The following is an 18,485-nucleotide window of genomic DNA, read 5'->3' as shown; positions in this document are numbered from 1 at the left end:
TCTTGTGAATCAGATGCTATAGATTAAGTATAAGACTTTGTCTTTGGATGCATATTGCAAGTTTCGTGATCTTTTCTTTAGTTTCATGAGCACCTATAATGAGTTGCTAAAGGTGTAATGTTTCCTCAAAATTTTGAGCTCAATGGATATGCAATAGAAGGTCAAGAAAGATTTTCTAGTAATGTTAACTGATGTTATCATTAAGACTTAAAATCTTTTCACCAAAACTGTCAGTCAACTCTAGTAAATGGGATAGTCTATGGGGTATTCAACATGATGACCATGCTGCCAATGCTTTATATTCAAGGAAGAAATAACCATTACTATGTTGTGGCTTGAAGAGTGAAGATGGCAATGAGGTTAGAAAAATTTGTTTAGACTAGTGAGAGAAGGACTATAAGCAATTAAATTTTCCATTCTACTTTAGTTATTTAACCATACATCCGATCACTTGAAAGAGTTTCATTCACAACCTTTATAAATCTTATTCCAAATTTAGGGGCTTATTAGCTGTGAATGGCATCTATACCACTTATCCTTTGCACTTGGTCCAAGTGCTCCATGTGTGCGATCCCATGACTAACACCTAAAGGTACCAGTGATATATCAACCCGTTACACTGAGGCCATGTCCATTCACCCTTGTTACAACAATAGTCCAAGACCACTTGTATCACAATCCCATCTCTCAAAAACTACGCCATCCGTCTATGAGTGGTCATCCCTTAGCACCTTTAGGATTCTTAGAGACATAGGAAATTCCTTCTTTTGTCCCCGCCATGTCTTTCTTCATCCACAGCCAACACCGCTATTGAGCCAAGGCACAAAGGCCTGATTACTAAGTCCCACTGTCCTCTGGGACTTCCTCACCATGTGGTAGTATCTTTGGTCATTACACCAGGGGATTTCTCTTCTTCCTTTCCACAACCTGGGACTTTAAGACAAAATTTTGGAACACTATAGCCTTATACAAACCTTGTGGGTACTCCACCTTCCGCCTTTGTTTGCCTTAGCCATGAGGCTAGAGCAAAGTTCCATTAAACCATGCCAGGTATCCAAGTAGGTAGTGCCACCCCCACTAGGAGCTATGTATCAATCCTTTTTGTATCCCTTTTTAAAGAGTCATTCACTGATTTCTTCGTGCTCATCCCTTAAGCACTTCATTTGGAATTCCACTCCCACTATCGACTTTCCAAGTCGAAGCCTTAAATCCAAATATGTTACACTTGTTGGACTTTTGCTTTGACCACTACTATGTGGCACCCTTTCTACTCCACTTTGGGCTTAGGGATTTGTGTCTCACAATTCCACCATCCATAGATGAAGTTCGATGTCCTTATTGAATAATAAATTATTTTATAAAGTAACTTTATCATAGATTACTATTTTCATCCTTGGCACCCAGTCGATATTTGTCAATGGTTTAACACCAAATGCTCACTATGCCTTGCCCATCCTCTGAAGAGCATAGTCTCTCTGAATTATAGACTCATTAAACCACTTGTGGTGGTTCTCTTCTTTTATTTGGTTTAGTTTTTTGTTAAATCTGTTAAAGACACCTTTTTTATCTCAATCCAATCACTTATTCTCGAGTAGTATCAATTTCCATTAACATAACCATCATATTTTAGAACTTTCAATTTTGTCTTCTCAAAGTCAATTTCTTGGGTGTCTTCGACACCTTGTATTGTACATGTTAATTAAACTCCACTTCCCTATCCTAAGAAGTTCTTTAATTAAGAGCACCATATCTTATTTTTTATTTCATGCTACTTTAGGTATTAAATTTCATTTATCCATAATTTGTGCTAAGGTTGTTCATGGCCCTATTATTTGGCTATCTTGCAACTCCCTCCCTTGGAACTTTCACTTTTGCCAAATTGGAACATTTAGGAATTCATTCTTGGAAACACATTCCCTTTTCCACAATCCATTAGCATCCAACATATAAGTGTTTCTTGCTCAACTTTGCTGTTTAGATTTTTTCCAATGATTTTCATGGCTTAATTTTGGCCATTAGTTTTTTGCTTTTATTCTTTGATTGTTGCACCAAGTAATATAAGATCACTACCTCCATATTTAAGGTATCCTTTCAATTTTATGGCAAAGGCTTTGCTTTGTTAAGTTTAGAAGGTGTTTACCCTTAATAGGTATTTTTAGCATTTCCTACTATGGGTTTTATCCATGGCTTAACTTTGTGACCTTCCCATAAGTCTTTTCTAGAGACATTTTTTTTAGACTCACTATGGTATCACATTGACACAACCCATTTTCTTTAGGTGTCCTTCCCACTTGGTCATCTTGATCAAGTTATACAATTACTAATAGTTCAAATCAATACTTTGAATTAGGAATTTTATTTCTTAACTAAACAAAGGCTTTGTCATTATTTAGCCACAAGATCACATAGTAATATTACCTTAACATCTTAACAAATTTGCTAATAGGTACTAGGATTTTTAAACCTTTAAGTTGTTAACCATGACCCCGAGGGTATCTCCCACATTTGGCAGTGCACCCAAGCTAGCCCTTCCAACCAAGGGTCTATAGCAACTAAGCTTAAGTGTCCCCATCTTATTCACCATGTCTTTGGTGCCACTTGCACCAAAGTATTCAAATTAAATATGCTAAGTTTTCATACTAAGCAATTTCACTGTACATCATGACTTTAGGGCATCTTTTGCTTAGTAGTGTGCCCAAGTTAATCTTTTTACCGAAAGTCCATGACAACCGAAAAATAAATGTTTTCATATTTCAAATCATCACTATACCCTAGTGAGTTAGGACTTGAACTTAAACATTAGAGGGTTGGGACTCAAATCTAAACACTAAAGGGTTGGGACTCGAACCCAACCTTTATATATGCATCTATAGACAATATCATTTAAGATGTCTGGCGCGACTCTCCACGCCAGTGTTCTAATTTATACCTAAAGTGCGCTATGGATCACAATTTAGGAACCTAGTTCCTCCACATTGCCAAGTCCTTTCATTTGACAAATCTGTGATCAATGCATAGACTCTTCCATACTTGGCCTCATAGGCCACCCTTTTTGAAGTCAACACTTTCAACTAAGGTTTTTGTTCCTTTGACTTGCCAATCTTGCTTAGTAAGTCATTTGACCAGTATAACATAGTTTCTTGCATAAGTGTAAAAGTCCTTAAACATCAACTTTTGTTTAAAGCTATCTCTTTGAACACTCGGGAACTACTTTCCCAACCTTGATAACCTCGTCTTAAGGCAAGTTTTAAAACCACACTTCTGCTACGCCATTTTGATTTCACACATTCTATAAACTATTTACACTTATCTTTCAAGGTACTAATTTACTTTAAATTGTTTTGGGAACCTTGAAGGGACTCTGTCCCTTAGTTTGCTAAAGCCTTGGTTATTCTTTTCTAGGTTGGAGGATAGCTTTGCACTTTCTACTATGCTTTAACAAGTATTTTTAGGGATGAACTTACTTAATATCCTAGGGAGTGGTTCCTTAATTCACACCAAGATTAATATTGCTACTTATAGGCTTTTATATGCCTGTCATTAGCCTTACCAAAATCCCTTTTAGCTTTATCCTATTCGAATAGATGGATTTCTTTTGTCTCTGCAACCTTAGACATTAGATAACACCTCCTATCCATTATTTGCTAGGTGTAAGCGACTAATTTTTCCATTCTACTTTAGTCACTTAACCACACCTCCGACCACTTGGAGGAGTCTCAATCACAACCTCCATAAGTCCAATTCAGGACTCGGGACTTGCTAGCCCCGAGAATGGCATCCATGCCACTCAACATTTGCACTTGGTCCAAGTGCTCCACGTGTCTGATCCCACGACCGACACTCAAAGGTACCACCGACATGGCAGCCTGTTACGCTAAGGCCATGCCCAATCACCTTTGCCACACTAGTAGTCCAATACCACTTGCATCACAGTCTTGGCTCTCCAAGACTAGGCAAACCATCCGTGAGTGGTCATCTCAGATCCACTCCTTAGCATCCTTAGGATGCCCACCGACAAGGGGAATAGCCTTCCCCAATATCCCTCTGTCAGTCCCCACTAAGTCCCTTTCTGCCCCTGGCCGTGTTTGCCGACACTGCCACTGGATCGAGGGCCATAGGCCCGACCACTAAGTCCCACGGCCCTCTGGGACTTCCTCACCGCACGACTGTGTCCTTGGTCACTACCCCAGAGGACTGCTCCTCTTCCTTTCCACAGTCTGGGCCTTTGGGACAACATTGCGAAACACCGTGGCCTTACGCGAGCCACCTGGGTACTCTCCCCGCCTTCCGCCTTTAGGTGCTCTAGCCATGGGCTTAGAGCGAGGTTCCGTTGAGCCACGACATGTATCCAAGTAGGTAGTGCCACCCACACTTGGACTGGGAGCATCGGCCAGTCGATCTCCCGGGGGAACTAGAGCCGGCTCTTGAACACTTCACCAAGCTACCCCGCTTGTCGGTCCGTGGTCACTCTAGTCTTGGACTTCCCAGTGGGCAGCTCATCACCCAACATTGGGTCCGGCCTTCTTGGGCCAAACTGGCCTTTCCTGGCCAAACTGGCTCCACTGCAGTCCTCCCCCTACTATACTTTTGGAGCTCACCAAACCCCCTAGGGTCTGGGAGACGAACGCTTTGGGCTTTCACCCTCTCAGACTTGAACTCGGACTCGGACTCGGACTCGGACTCGGCCTCGGCCTCGGTCTCGTTCTCGGTCCCGATCTCCGTCTCGGTCTCGGTCTCGGTCTCGGTCCCGGTCTCGGTCTCGACTTCAGACTCCATCTCGGACTCCATCTCGGACTCCATCTCGGACTCCATCTCGGGTCCATCTCGGACTCCATTTTGGGTCCATCTCGGACTCCATCTCGGGTCCATCTTGGACTCCATCTCGGACTCCATTTCGGGTCCATCTCGGGTCCACCTCGGACTCCATCTCGGACTCCATTTCAGGTCCATCTCGGGTCCACCTCGGACTCCATCTCGGGTCCATCTCGGACTCCACTTCGGACTCCAACTCGGGTCCATCTCGGACTCCACTTCGGACTCCAACTCGGGTCCATCTCGGACTCCACTTCGGACTCCAACTCGAGTCCATCTCGGACTCCACTTCGGACTCCAACTCAAGTCCATCTCGGACACTTCCACGTGTCATGTGTTGGTCCTTTTGGGTCCCTTTTTGGAGCCTCGCTTTTTGCTCGCTCCGTGCTCGTTCCTCGAGCACTTCTTTGGGAGTTCCACTCCCGCTCTTGACTTTTCAAATCGGAGCTTTTGGTCCAAACGTGTTACGCTCGTTTGGCTCTCGCTTCAGCCACTACCACGTGGCACCCTTTCTGGCTCCACTTTGGGGCCTAGGGATTTTGTGTCTCACAACTCCACCACCCATAGACGAAGTTCGATGTCCTCATCGAACGGTAAACCATTTTATAAAGTAACACTCGCATGTGTTACCATTTCCATCCTTGGCCCCTAGCCAATATTTGTCAATGGTTTGACATTGAAGGCTCACCATGCCTTCTCCATATTCGTCAATGGTTCGACACCAAAGGTTCACCACGCCTTGCCCATCCTCTAAGAAGGATAGTCTCTCCAGCTTAGAGACTCACTTGACCACCTGGGGTGGTTTGCTCCTTTTTATTGGTTTAGTTCTCGCTAAACCCGTTAGAGACACCCTCTCTAACTTAATTCCACTACTCATTCTTGAGTAGTCATAGATTCCATTGATTTACCTTTGCATTTTGGAACATTTACTCTTGACCTTTTAGAGTCAATTTCCTAGGTGTCTCTGACACTTTGCCTTGCACATTTCGTGCAACTCCACTTCCCCTCCTAGGAAGTTTTCTACTCGAGGGCACCCTCACCCTCTTTTCTATTTTTTGTGCCACCATTGGCATTACGTTCCATTTATCGTTATTTGTGCTAGGGCTGTCCACGGCCCTATCTTTTGGCTACTTAGTTGCTCTCTCACTTGGAGCCTTTCCTTTGCCAAATTGGAGCACTTGGGAATCCATCTTTGGAAGTCCACTTCTTTTTCCGCAATCCGTTAGCATAAAATACATTAGTGTTCCTTGGCTAACTTTGCCACTTAGTTTCTTTCCAATGGATTCCATGGCCCTATCTTGGCCACTCATCTTTTGCTGTGGGCTCTATCCTCGGCCCAACTTTGTGACCCTCTCATAGGTCTCTTTAGAGACTATTTTCCTTGGACACACTATGCCATCGCAATGACATAGCTCATTTCCCTAAGGTGCTTTTCCCACTTGGTCACCTTGACTAAGCCACACCATCATCAATAGTTCAAATCAACACTTTGAACTAGGAACCTTATTCCTTAACCCAAACAAGGACCTTGTCCTTATTTAGCCACAAGATCACCTAGTGATCTCACCTCGGCACTTTAACAGAGTTGCCAAGAGGTACTTAGTCTTCTAGACCTTCAAATCGTTGACTATAACCCCGGGGGCATCCCCCACACTTGGCGGTGCACCCAAGCCAGCCCTTACGGCCAAGGGTTCATAGCAACTGAGATTAGGTGTCCCCATCTCACTCACCACGTCCTTGGTGCCACTTGCACCAAAGCGTTCAAGTTAGATATGCCGAGCTTTCACACTAAACAATCTAACCGTGCATCACGACTCCGAGGCATCCCTCGCTTGGCGGTGTGCCCAAACCAGTCTCCCCATTGAGAGTCCATGAGCACCGAAATATGAGTGTCCTCATATTCCAAACCATCACCATGCCCTAGTGATTTGGGACTCGAACCCAAGCACTAGAGGGTCAGGACTCGAACCCAACCTCCATATATGCATCTACGGACGGCATCACACAAGATGCCTGGCGTGACTCCCCACGCCGGTGCACCAACTTATTTTTAAAGCGCGCTACAGATCACAACTTAGGAACCTAGTTCCCCCGCACTACCAAGTCCTCTCACTTGACAAGTTTGTGATCATGCATGGACTCCTCCATGCTTGGCCCCATGGCCCACCCTTTTTTAAGTTATCACCTTCAACTAGGGTATTTGTTCCCCTGACTTGCCAATCTCGCTTGACAAGTCCTCTGACCACTGTAACATGGTTCTTGCACAAGCGTGAAAGTCCTTAACCATCGACTTTCGTTCAAAGCCCTCTCTTTGAACACTCGGGAACTACTTCCCTAACCTTGACAGCCTTGCCTCATGCGCCACTCTGATTTTGCGCGTTTTATGAACCATTTACACTTGGCCTTTCTAGGTACTAAGCTACCTAGAATCGTCTTCGGGAACCTTGAAAGAACTCTGTCCCTTAGCTTGCTAAGGCCTCCCTTTTTGCAAGCTTTCCAATTGCCACATAGTCTAGTATGGACAATTCCATATTTTAGACTCTCCATGGCATCACGGTTGCTAGCAGCAACACCCTCGAGCCCCCATTTGATTCTCCACTCCCAATTGGCATAACCAACCTTGGTTATGCCCTTCGATTTCTATGGTTCAGTTCCATCCTAATACTACTTGCCTTTTGGCCCTATATGTTTCCTTTGGTTATTCTCCTCCAGACCAGGAGGATAGCTTTGCACTTTCTATCATGCCTTAGCAAGTATTCTTAGGGATGAACCTACCCAATAGCCCAGGGAGTGGTTCCTCAATCCGGGTATGCTCACCTTATAATCCCACACACTGGGATTACATTGTTGCTTATGGGCCTTTACATGCCCATCACTAGCCTTGCCAAAATTCCATTTTTGGCTTTGTCCAACTCGGGTAGACAGTCCTCTCCTGTCTCCGCAACCTTGGACATTTGGATAGCACCTTCTATCCATCATTCGCTAGGGACTTAGTCCCTTGGGCTTTATCCATTGCCCTCGCGACATCAAACACCACCTTCTAGTGTTCTAGAGTGTCCAGGTGTCCCAATGATGGCTTTCTTGACAATGAGTATTTCCTTTTATGACATTGACTTACTATATCGCAACACAAGCAACTTATCCCCCGTAAGGGTATATCCAACTTCCTTATACTATTAAGAAGTCTTGGGTAGCTACCTTCTACCCGTTTAACCAGTTATTTTGCACCTCTTGCTTAGTTGCCTCATAGTTGTCAAGTCCTACAACTCATTGCTTGGTGCTTTCACACCTCCATCATTATCTGGGTCACCACACTCCAACTGCATGCTCTGCAGCTTAGGCTATGCCATTCCCATTTCCATTGGGATTCCTTTGGCAAGGGGTTCTCATGAACCCACCAACATAGCCTCAAGGTATCACACCTTGGCACATTTGGTGTCTCCACACCATCGGCTCCACGAGCCTACCTCTATGACATTTCCCCTTCGTGTCTAAGTCTTTGCCAAGACCAACACCGCTCTTTCTCATGCCAACCATTAGCACTGCCCCATAGAGGTCACACACAACTTTATGTCAAAGTTGTTTTCTTCTGGGAACACCTTTCCCATAACTTTAGCATGGCACATTTTTCCATCGATGAGATACCCTCTGTTCTCATCCTTGGATCCTATGATCCCCCCCCATCCTTTGTGGGGTACAACACACCTCAGTCCAAATGCTTCCATCAGTCCTTTTAGGACCATCCCTTGACTCTACTTGAGTCATCCAGCAGTTTTGGACTTGGTTAATCCACAGACCCGTAAGGTCCTACTTGTGAGGCACTAGCTCACTAGAATACACTTCTTGCATTCCTGTCCTACTCAAAAGGACTATTTTCACAAGTGTTACTCCGACACTTGATTTTGTTCTCTGGGGGCAACTTTTGCCCCTTATGACTACTTGTCCATGCGATGAGAATACCACTCATCTCTAAGTACACCCCCCAACTCCTTGGGTTGTTCCAGCATTTATTAAAGGTAGCCCCGGCTACCATTTCAAGGACTTGAGTCCTCTTCCGTATTTGACCTTCCACGGTCATTACCTTTAGTCTCACATTCATGAGCACCAACCTCAACTATATGAGGATAATCTTGTGACTCCTTTATTATTTTGGAGTCTCTATCTTTCCCGTGATCCCAACTTTAGTTGTTTACCACAACAACCTTAGCCAATTTGCTGAGATAAATGCTCATCCGGATCACATCCTCAACTCAATGAGGAAAACCTTGCACTGTTCCCAAGATCCCAAAGTCATTCCATTATTGGCCCTTTTCTATCCACCACCTCGTCTACAAGTTCACACATGAACTGTAATGGAGAGCCATGTCTTCCCGACTTGCTACTCCTCAAGGATAGGCCCACTCCTCGGACCTTCCGATGCCAACACTAGTGGTGATATACTTGAGCACCAATAAAAGTCGGACTAAGGAACAGCTCCGATACCAAGTTGTAAGTGACTAATTTTTCCATTCTACTTTAGTCACTTAACTACACCTCCGACCACTTGGAGGAGTCTCAATCACAACCTCCATAAGTCCAATTCAGGACTCGGGACTTGCTAGCCCCGAGAATGGCATCCATGCCACTCAACATTTGCACTTGGTCCAAGTGCTCCACGTGTCCGATCCCACGACCGACACTCAAAGGTACCACCGACATGGCAGCCTGTTACGCTAAGGCCATGCCCAATCACCTTTGCCACACTAGTAGTCCAATACCACTTGCATCACAGTCTTGGCTCTCCAAGACTAGGCAAACCATCCGTGAGTGGTCATCTTAGATCCACTCCTTAGCATCCTTAGGATGCCCACCGACAAGGGGAATAGCCTTCCCCAATATCCCTCTGTCAGTCCCCACTAAGTCCCTTTCTGCCCCTGGCCGTGTTTGCCGACACTGCCACTGGATCGAGGCCCACAGGCCCGACCACTAAGTCCCACGGTCCTCTGGGACTTCCTCACCGCACGACTATGTCCTTGGTCACTACCCCAGAGGACTGCTCCTCTTCCTTTCCACAGTCTGGGCCTTTGGGACAACATTGCAAAACACCGTGGCCTTACGCGAGCCACCTGGGTACTCTCCCTGCCTTCCGCCTTTAGGTGCTCTAGCCATGGGCTTAGAGCGAGGTTCCGTTGAGCCACGACAGGTATCCAAGTAGGTAGTGCCACCCACACTTGGACTGGGAGCATCGGCCAGTCGATCTCCCGGGGGAACTAGAGCCGGCTCTTGAACACTTCACCAAGCTACCCCGCTTGTCGGTTCGTGTTCACTCTAGTCTTGGACTTCCCAGTGGGCAGCTCATCACCCAACACTGGGTCCGGCCTTCCTGGGCCAAACTGTCCTTTCCTGGCCAAACTGGCTCCACTGCAGTCCTCCCCCTACTATACTTTTGGAGCTCACCAAACCCCCCAGGGTCTGGGAGACGAACGCTTTGGGCTTTCACCCTCTCAGACTCGAACTCGGACTCGGACTCGGACTCGGACTTGGACTCGGACTCGGGCTTGGGCTCGGTCTCGGCCTCGGCCTCGGTCTTGTTCTCGGTCCCGATCTCGGTCTCGGTCTCGGTCTCGGTCCCGGTCTCGGTCTCGACTTCGGACTCCATCTCGGACTCCATCTCGGACTCCATCTCGGACTCCATCTCGGGTCCATCTCGGACTCCATTTCGGGTCCATCTCGGGTCCACCTCGGACTCCATCTCGGACTCCATTTCAGGTCCATCTCGGGTCCACCTCGGACTCCATCTCGGGTCCATCTCGGACTCCACTTCGGACTCCAACTCGGGTCCATCTCGGACTCCACTTCGGACTCCAACTCGAGTCCATCTCGGACTCCACTTCGGACTCCAACTCGAGTCCATCTCGGACACTTCCACGTGTCATGTGTTGGTCCTTTTGGGTCCCTTTTTGGAGCCTCGCTTTTTGCTCGCTCCATGCTCGTTCCTCGAGCACTTCTTTGGGAATTCCACTCCCGCTCTTGACTTTTCAAATCGGAGCTTTTGGTCCAAACGTGTTATGCTCGTTTGGCTCTCGCTTCAGCCACTACCACGTGGCACCCTTTCTAGCTCCACTTTGGGGCCTAGGGATTTTGTGTCTCACACTAGGGACATAATCCCTTGGGTATTATTTAATACCCTCATGATACCAAAAACCACTTCTTAGTGTTTAGAATGTCTAAATATCTCGATAATAGCTTTTTATTTTTTTGACAATGAGTATTTCCCTTTATGACATTGACTTACTATATCGCAATATAAGTAATTTATCCCCCTAAGGAACCTCCTTATCTTAATAAAAAGTCTTATGTATTTATTTTCTACCAATCCAATCAATTATGTTGCACCTTTTACTTAGTTGCCTCATAGTTATCAAGTACTACAACTCATTGCTAGTATTTTCACACTTCCATCATTATTTGGGTCACCATACTCTAACCACATGTCTTCCAGCTTAGGATATATCTGTGAGACACAAAATCCCTAGGCCCCAAAGTGGAGCCGGAAGGGCGCCACATGGTAGTGGCCGAAGCGAGAGCCAAACGAGCGTAACACGTTTGGACCAAAAGCTCCGACTTGAAAAGTCAAGAGCGGGAGTGGAACTCCCAACGAAGTGCTCGAGGAACGAGCACGAAGCGAGCAAAAGGCGAGGCTCCAAAAAGGGACCCAAAAGGACCAACACATGACACATGGGAGTGTCCGAGATGGACTCGACTTGGAGTCCGAAGTGGAGTCCGAGATGGACTCGAGTTGGAGTCCGAAGTGGAGTCCGAGATGGACCCGAGTTGGAGTCCGAAGTGGAGTCCGAGGTGGACCCGAGATGGACCCGAGTTGGAGTCCGAAGTGGAGTCCAAGATGGAGTCCGAGATGGAGTCCGAGTTGGAGTCCGAGGTGGGCCCGAGATGGACCCGAGTTGGAGTCCGAAGTGGAGTCTGAGATGGAGACCGAGATGGAGTCCGAGTTGGAGTCCGAGGTGGACCCGAGATGGATCCGAGTTGGAGTCCGAAGTGGAGTCCGAGATGGACCCGAGATGGAGTCCGAGATGGAGTCCGAGATGGAGTCAAAGGTGGACCCGAGATGGACCCGAAATGGAGTCCGAGATGGAGTCCGAGATGGACCCAAGATGGAGTCCGAGATGGAGTCCGAGATGGACCCGAGATGGAGTCCGAGATGGAGTCCGAGATGGACTCCGAGATGGAGTCCGAAGTCGAGACCGAGACCGGGACCGAGACCGAGACCGAGACCGAGATCGGGACCGAGACCAAGACCGAGGCCGAGGCCGAGACCGAGCCCGAGCCCGAGTCCGAGTCCGAGTCCGAGTCCGAGTCCGAGTCCGAGTCCGAGTCCGAGTCCGGAGCCTGAGAGGGTGAAAGCCCAAAGCGTTCGTCTCCCAGACCCTGGGGGGTTTGGTGAGCTCCAAAAGTATAGTAGGGGGAGGACTGCAGTGGAGCCAGTTTGGCCAGGAAAGGCCAGTTTGGCCCAGGAAGGCCGGACCCAGTGTTGGGTGATGAGCTGCCCACTGGGAAGTCCAAGACTAGAGTGAACACGGACCGACAAGCGGGGTAGCTTGGTGAAGTGTTCAAGAGCCGGCTCTAGTTCCCCCGGGAGATCGACTGGCCGATGCTCCCAGTCCAAGTGTGGGTGGCACTACCTACTTGGATACCTGGTGTGGCTCAACGGAACCCGCTCTAAGCCCATGGCTAGAGCACCTAAAGGCGATAGATGGGGAGAGTACCCAGGTGGCTCGCGTAAGGCCACGGTGTTCCGAAATGTTGTCCCAAAGGCCCAGACTGTGGAAAGGAAGAGGAGCAGTCCTCTGGGGTAGTGACCAAGGACACAGTCATGTGGTGAGGAAGTCCCAGAGGACCGTGGGACTTAGTGGTCGGGCCTGTGGGCCTCGATCCAGTGGCAGTGTTGGCAAACACGGCCAGGGGCAGAAAGGGACTTGGTAGGAACTGACAAAGGGACTTTGGGGAAGGCAACTCCCCAGGTCTGTGGGCATCCTAAGGATGCTAAGGAGTGGATCTAGGATGACCACTCGTGGACACATGGCCCAGTCTCGGAGAGACGGGGTGGTGATGCAAGTGGTGTTGAACCACTAGTGCAGTAAAGGTGAATGGCCATGGCCTTAGCGTAACGGGCCGAGATGTTAGTGGTACCTTTGGGTGTCGGTCTCAGGACCGGACACGTGGAGCACTTGGACCAGGTGCAAGTGTGGAGTGGCATGGATGCCATTCTTGGGGCTAGCAAGTCCCAAGTCCTGAATTGGACTGATGGAGGTTGTGAATGAGACTCCTCCAAGTGGTCGGAGGTGTGGTTAAGTGACTAAAGTAGAATGGAAAATTTAGTCGCCTACAATATCATTCTCATTTCCATTGGAATTCCTTTGGCAAGGGGTTCTTATGAACCCATTAACTTAACCTCAAGGCATCATACATTGACACATTTTGTGTCTCCACACCATCAGTTTTACTCTTTTCCTATACATGTAATAAAAGGTCAAGAAAGATTTTTTAGCAATGTTGATTAATGCTATCATTAAGGCTCAAAATCTTTTCACCAAAACTGTCAGTCAAGTCTAGTAAATAGGATGGTCTATGGGGTAGTCAACATGATGACCATCTTGCCAATGCTTTATGTTTAGGGAAGAAATAACTATTACTACGTCATGGCTTGAAAAGTGGAAATAGCAATGAGGCTAGAAAAATTTGTTTGGACCAGTGAGAAAAGGATAAGATGGAAGGCAATTGTTTTTGTTATCGTAAGGTTGAACATCAAGGTAAGGATTGTCCTCTTGTGAAGGGATTAAATAATGCGAAGGTGAATGTTGTGGAATCCATCATGGATACAACTTAGGCATCTACTATAGTGGCTCTTCCACACCCCTTTGCAAAAGTTTAAGAACCTAAGTTTTGAGTTTATATCAACTTTATAGAGCTCAATGATTTTATACATAATCAACTTGTGAAGATTAAAGGGGACATTTAGAGTAATGCATTTAGTTTTCTTTTTGATCCAGGTGTTATACACAACTTTTTGAACTCTAAGGTGGTGAAAAAACTTGATTTACCTATGGAAAAGAGTTTGATAATTTACAAGGTGGTTATGGCAGATGGATGTAACACTTGTGTTTATGATGAATGGGCTCTAAGTGTTCTTTTGACGGTTCAAGGGATTCTTGATCATCCTTCATTCTAGGTTATGGATCTTGGTTGCATAGATGTTATTCTTGGGAATTATGATAGGAGGCTAGGGATCAATTGAGAGTGTAATGTTCTACATATCAAAGTTGATGGCACTATGAAAGAGATTGTCAAGACAAACAATAGTGATACTCTATTAATTAATGCTTTGGAGTTGGTGACATGCACATATGAAATAGCTTGTTCTTTCATGGTGTACCCGTTCCTTTTTAATATGATCATGTTACGTTCGTGGATATAGGGCTCATGTAGATTGCATTCAAGAGGAGTTTTATGACATATTTCCAAATGAGTTGTCTGATGGTTTGCCTCTTGAATATAGAATTTAGTATGAGATTAACTTAGTTTCTAAAGCTACTCTTTATCATTGACAACTAACTTGTACTAGTCTCACTGAAGATGAACAAATTAATAAGCAGCTTACTAAGTACTTGAAAGGGGTGGTTACTGGTAAATAAGTTTCTTTGGATTGCTTCAGTAGTGATGGTCAAGAAAAAAGATGGTATATGACATTTTTGCTTGAACTACAAAAGATTGAATGATAGGACAATGAAAAATATATTCACAATCCCTTATATTGATGATTTCCTTAATTGTCTTTGTGGTGTTTAATATTTTATAAAAAATGATTTAAGGTAAGAGTATCATCATATTTGTGTTAAACTAAAGGATGTTCCAAAAATTACATTCCAAACAAGGATTGGTCACTATAAGTTTTTGGTGATGCATTTAGTTTGACAGATGCTCCTACAACTATTTAAAGGGACAATGAATCAAGTTCTACAGCCTTATATGGGAAACTTTGCCATTAATTATTTTGATGATATTCTAGTGTTTAGCTCTTTAGTAGAAGACCATGAGATACATGTGTGAAATGTTCTGCAACTTCTAAGGGATCACAAGCTCTACTTGAAGTTATCCAAGTGCAAGTGTTTCTTGGAAGAGATTAGATATCTTAGGTGTTTGATTTTAGTGCATGGAGTGAGAATTGATGCCACAAAGGTCCAAGTCATGGTTAATTGGCCTATACCTTTAATAGTGCTAGTTTCCTTAGTAGGGTTAGAGTTTTTTGACAATTTGTGAAAGCCTTTATAGAGATAACAACTCCTTTGACCAATCTTCTCCAGAACATATTTAAACATGCTACTATTCATGGTTAGGAGGAAAAGTGTCAAGTGGCATTTCAACATTTGAAGTAGTGTTTTGTCTTTGCTCTTGTGTTGAAGATTTTTGATCTTAAGAAGCTTCTTGTGGTCGAGATAGATGCAAATGACATTTCTATTAGAGCTGTTTTGCTTCAAGTTGGGCATCCTCATACATACATGAGCCATAAGTTTGATGCTACACAACAGAATTGGTTTACTCGAGACAAAGAGTTATATATTGTGATTGTTGTTGTGAAGGAATGGCAACATTATTTGTATGGATAAAATTTTCATATGGATTTAAACTATTAGTCTCTTCAATATTTCAATTGTCAAAAAGATCTTTGAGGCCACCTTGCTCATTGGTAAGAGTTTTTTCTGGAAATATTTGTTAAAATCCGGTTGGAGGTGACAATAAACTGGCTGATACATTATCTAGGATGGTATATACTATTTTGTTTATGAAGCTATCCAATGTTGACTCCTTTATCATTGATATTCGCATGAAGGTTTTGTTGAGGGATGCCTTTACAAATTTGAAAGGTGACAAGTTGTGTCATTTGAGATTTAAGATGGAATCCTAATAAAGAAGGGATGTGGGGTGGTTCTTTGTATTGATAAATTCATCAAATATATTTTAGTTGAGTGTTATAATGTGCCAAGTGCTGGGCATCCAAGGGTATTAAGAACGTATATATTAGTGAAGAGGCATTTCTTTTAGCCTGGGATGAAATAAGATATTAAGAAGTATATATATGGTTGTTTGATCTACCAAACAATTAAAGTTGATCATCAGAAGCTCATTGACCTTTATCATTCTCTACATATACCTAAGAACAATTGTTCACAATAGCACTCATCAATTGGCTATTGGCATGTCTTCATTAAAGACAATGTATGGTTATAAGTTTAAATCTTTTGTGAGTTTAAGTTTGGCTTTAGTTTGGGTGCCTCATTCTTTGGAGAATATGTAAAACAAATTTGAGTTGGCAAAGTTAAATATGAGGCAAGCTCAAGATCAAGACAAAAGATTGGCTAATAAACATTGTTATCAGTAAAAAGTTGGTGATAAGGTTTTCCTAAAGCTATTAGATACACAATGGTCTTTGAAAGGAGGTGGCAGTGCTAAGTTCTCTTCATGGTATTGTGGGTTATAAACAATTTTACAACATGTGGTGGATTTTGCTTTCACTTTAGACTTGCTAGCTAGTTTAAAGATTCATCTAACATTTCATGTAAACAAGCTTAAAGCGTGTTTGCACTCTGGTGATGTTATGAATCAATCCATCATCCAAATCCTAAAGATTGCTCATTTTTTTGTTTCCATGACTGTATTGTTATACAAGAAAGCTATATTGTTTTCTTTCTTTTGTGGCCATTTGTCATAATGTTAGGTGTTGCCATTTGCACATCTTTTCTTCATGGCCATATTGCCTTGGACTCCTTTAAGGGTGCCATATCACTGGGTTATGAGAGACACAAACCACAATAAATATTCCAAGAATAATTTATGGTTTGTGGGATTTAAGGTTGTAATGCCTTAAGAGTTGGGAGGTTGGCCTAGGGTTTGTTCTTTGTTTGTTTTATGCATCTTGGTGAGGCATTCCTAGTTGTCTATATAGCTTAAACAAATTATCAAATTATGGTACAGACCTTTGATTTATTTTTGTGTCATAATTACATTTTGTTCTTTTGCCTTGTCATTCAACCTTTTCAGTGATTCTTCCCATTTTTCATCATCCTTGATTTACATCTCTTGTGCTTCACTCATATTGCCGAAGCACCACTACATACAACACACAATAAATTATTTAGTTTATGCTAAGATCACAACTTAATAATATTTAAAATGTATTTCAGGAGCTCCAAGTCTCTTGCCTAGAAAGAACATATCACCAAATTGTATTTGTGGGTAACTATGAAGTATAGGATCACAACTTTACATTTGTATGTTTAGGCTAGTGATAAGTTGGATCCATTCTTATGTCTGGTTTCAAATCACCCATCACTCATTGGCAACTTAATATATGTATCATATTCTCTAGATAAAACTTCTTCTCTTTAAAATATATAGAGCTTATTCTTCTCTTTGCAGTGAAGAAAGTAGCTAGCAAAATTTTCATTCCTTTTGTTCTTATTGCCACCTCTGTAACTGTAAGTTGTCATTAAAATCAGTCCACCAGATTATGAACATGGGGTATCACAAATGTATGGTATATACCCATTCTTCCCATAGACACGCATTAGAACGGAGTGTGCTTATTTCAGTTTCTTCAGAACAAAAGTTTGTAGTGCAGCACAGAAACCAGCCATCCTGCTTCCATAGATTGCATGGATCGTGTCACACTCTCGGGCCTCAAGTGACTATGGAGCACCAAGTCACACTCGAGCGTCTCGCAACCAGACCGCAGTTCGCGTCCAGGTCTGTGTTTGATCTTCCACACCTCCACACACACTTCCCCATCCCAGCTGCCAGTCCCTCCTGTTCCAGCCACCCCAGCTTGCGTCGTTCACGATCAGCAGCCGCCCTCTGCAGGGCACCGGCTTGAATGTCTTTAAAGAAGAGTCTGAAGCCGCCAACAGGACCACTCATCTACCAGGCGGTAGCAAAGCACCCGCATCGACATCCTCCGGTCGAGTAAATACCACACACCGCCGCACGCAACCTTTCTCCCACGCACAATCTCGCACTGGATTAAAAGAGTCTCCGTGCCCAAGGTGGAAACTGCTTCTCTCGGTCCATGAGTCGGTTGCGGAATCGTAGATCCAGGGGACCACCACCGCCACCGAAACAAGACAAGCTTGAAGCGGCCAGGGACGCATGGATCAGCCATCAAAACTAAGCTTGTGTCTCTGTCACTCTGGATCGTGCCCTTCTTGTAGGGAGCATGGACTTCGGTGTAGCGACCCGAGAGCGGATTGCCAACCAGGTAGCAGGACCTGTAGATGCGGTAGGAAAAGCAGAACAAAATTGGCCCATGATGAGGAGGAGCATCACAGCACTCGAGATTGTAGCCAGGCGGGATGCAGCCTTTGAGCGGGAGCAGCGAGAACTTGGTCTTCCCGGCCGACGATTCGCGCGCGATCGCCAACCTGGGCGTTCGGAGCCACCATATTCGCCAAGATAAAAAGCCACAGTGGTGGTGACATGCTCGCGGTGACTGGCCAGAAGCTCTGGGCTGCTCAGCCTGGAACTCCAGGTCCTCGACACCATCCTGGCGTTCATGAGCGATGGCGCGGGCAGCCGGAGAAGAATGTCGTCCTCGAGGAAGGGCGGGAGGAGGCCATCAAACAGTG

The sequence above is a fragment of the Selaginella moellendorffii genome, unplaced genomic scaffold (assembly GCF_000143415.4).
Source record: "Selaginella moellendorffii unplaced genomic scaffold, v1.0 SELMOscaffold_80, whole genome shotgun sequence".
NCBI classification, from domain to species: Eukaryota; Viridiplantae; Streptophyta; class Lycopodiopsida; order Selaginellales; family Selaginellaceae; genus Selaginella; species Selaginella moellendorffii.
The sequence above is the reverse complement of the archived record's forward strand: the minus strand, read 5'-3'. Positions refer to the sequence as shown.